Genomic DNA, 2,971 nt, shown 5'->3' on the forward strand with positions numbered 1-2,971 from the left:
CTGCGGCTGTTGCGGTAGGATGTCGACCATGGTTTTACTAATAAGACTATGGTTTATTACTAATAAGTATTAATATATTACATATAATTAATAGCAGATTGTAGGAGAATATAGATTGTCGTTCTCAGTGTTCCAATCTGACAGACCTGACGAAGCCCTACAAAGTGGGGGGTAAAAAATACCTTCAGTTACCACCTGGACTATCTTCCAACAATCTACTTCATTCGGTCAACTATCATCTTCCAATAAATAATAGTATTACAATAATATAAGTAACAATATAATAGATAAAATGCCAGTTTTAGCTAGGACAAACAGACTTTGGCTTTTATGACCAAATTTGTGAAAACTCGAAGTCGGAATTTTTCATGATCGCAGTCTCTCTCGTACTATATATACCGTTAATAGATAAATAAAAGTAAAATGTTGCATATACCTGAAAATATTGGGAAGATTTAATTTCACAGATTCTTTTCCTGATTTCGCGGGATGGTTAGGGTTAGAAATTCCGATGGCATCGGAATACTTCTGCAGACGCAAAATCAAATTTGTCTAGCAAACCTAAATTTTAAAATTTACTAGTCTGATTTGGTCAAAAGTTTGAGGAAAGCTGTAGACTAGAGTACATATCATTTTTTTTTTCAATTTGCATACGTATATGCGAACATATTTACTTTGGCACACCTAAATTGAAATATAAGCTTGTCCGGAATTGCCAAAACCTTGAGGAAAGTTTAGTTAGACTACAAATGGACCTCATAAATTTTATCGAACTCTCTCACTGTATATATTTATTCGTAGTTCTAATACCCTTCCAAACTTCAAATCCCGACCACATTCTGTCCACCCAATTCCGGAAGAATAACAATAAAAAGTTTCAAATAAGGTTTATATATTTTCTGTAGTTAATGTTTCAGTTTTATTTTTACTTGTAAATATGTATATTGCACATTTTCATTTATTATTATTATTATTTTTAGTTTAATTGTATTTGAATTTTTATTATTTTTATTTATTTTCAGAAGTTAGTCACCTTATGTTTTATGATATGACATATGGTTTTATTTTATTTGTTCATTTCTACCTTTTCAAATTCATTATATTTGATAACATTTTATAATTTCATTTTTATTTTGTATTTTACTCAAAGGCTCTAAAGCCTAATTTTGACGCCGGTATATCATCCAAAAATGGGATCCATCCCAGAATCCCCAAATAGAGACTATTATTATTATTATTATACAAAAACATTAACATGCCAGGATAAATAATTAAAACATTAAAGCTCTGTTTGTGTAATATACAATAAAAAAAATATTAAGAGATCCTTATTGACCTACTTGGCATACGTTTTGAAATGATATAATGACATTACTTTTTATGATTACAATGTGATGAGTAAATAGCTATCGAAAATAGTAATTATAATGTTTCTCCCTCTTCTTTCATAGAGGAAAAGGAATAAATGGCGTCAACCTCACAGTAAAAATCAAGGATTTATCTAACAATAAAACGGTGTACCGCCAATGAAGGTTTACGATTAAGGGCTTAGTCTTCCTTCAAAGAAACCGACAAATTAACAGGCCAGATCAAAATGACATACTGTCTCGATAAATTCCTGGCGTAAACAAAATCTGTGGGATAAAATTGCTACCCACCTGTCCCGAGTACAGGATCCACTAAACGCACTTTGTATGAGATCTAATGGGACTTAGCTGACTTAATTGGCGCTATAAAGCACCCAACGCTAAGCCCACAGTTAAGTCCCTGAGCACAGATGAAAGGACGTCGATAATTGGTGGATAAATTGCACCGCCAAATCCAATTAAAGCCAACGCCTAGAAATTGCTGGGCCCCCTCGCCCCCTCTCCATTACCCAAATGGAGTCATTATTGCCTTGTAGCGCCAGTCCCGTTTGAATTAAACCGTATAGTCGGATCAAAGGTTATATTTTATCTAAATTGTGATGCGAAAGGTCTATTAAGTAGGCTCGAGAACAAAGCCGAATATTGGCTTATGTTTCGGATCTTAGAGATCGTTGGTGCAAATATCGTTGGTTTTGTGGCATTTGAACGAGGTCTAGTCTCTTTAAAACAAGAAACGAATACGTGAGTTAATTAATTATAAATGGTAAATGATCAACTGATGTATGTTACAATTAGAATTAGCTGCTACTTTAAATTAACAACCATAATTTAAAGACAATGCTCTCAGGAACTTGCAGACTAGCCACTTGGAAATTGTACAGGCGAATCGATTTTAAGGTCGTTTAGAATTGATGTCAAATAAATTTTCATAGAGGCCTGCAAAAAAGTTGCTAATTATTTGTTCTGAACAAAACGGTTTTTTTCTGTTCCAAGTCCTCTCATCCGCATTGATGATATAGTTTTGAATGGTGTTCGAACAAACCAAATATCACGATCGAACAAAAATCACGCTTATCGAACGAAACAGATATCACACTAAAATGTTTTGAAGAGAAAAACTCTTGACATTTAATGTTTCAAAATACATTGAGTGCAAAAATAGAATAAAAAGAAATCAGTTCGTTCACCGACCGCAATTTTTCTCCGAAACAACGGAGATGATTTTTTTTCAGATGAGGTACCAAAGTCACAGAGGTCTATAAAGAAAATGATTTTGTTTTTACGGATTCTGATAGTAAAGGTGATTTTAAGACGAATTAGTATCCGTTTTGTTATAGGACGATTTATTCTTTAGGTTTTATCTATTTTCTGCACTGTTTGCATGCTAGTCGTAAAATAGAAAAATAATATTGGCGAATTCAGCTTTTGGAGCAAGTTGAATCAAAACATTTGGAGTAAATCTTAAAATCTGATTTAGTTTCTGAACCGAAAAAAAGGCCCCAGTCCGTTAAATATTGCAGGTGGAGGAACATGGAAAAATTTCATTGTGGAGCTGAACATGTATGCTGGAACATGTTTCATGTATACGCATTCTTTTATTATAT

General features: G+C 33.2%; 1 protein-coding gene across 1 annotated transcript in view; it reads right to left on the reverse strand.

Annotated features, from left to right (window-relative positions):
* The window catches only part of mgl (megalin), a 397,380-nt gene that overhangs the window by 169,002 nt on the left and 225,407 nt on the right, over positions 1-2,971 (reverse strand). The gene's annotated exons all lie outside the window — the stretch shown is intronic.

The sequence above is a fragment of the Halyomorpha halys genome, unplaced genomic scaffold (assembly GCF_000696795.3).
Source record: "Halyomorpha halys isolate HHAL.00 unplaced genomic scaffold, Hhal_1.1 Scaffold490.1, whole genome shotgun sequence".
NCBI lineage: Eukaryota > Metazoa > Arthropoda > Insecta > Hemiptera > Pentatomidae > Halyomorpha > Halyomorpha halys.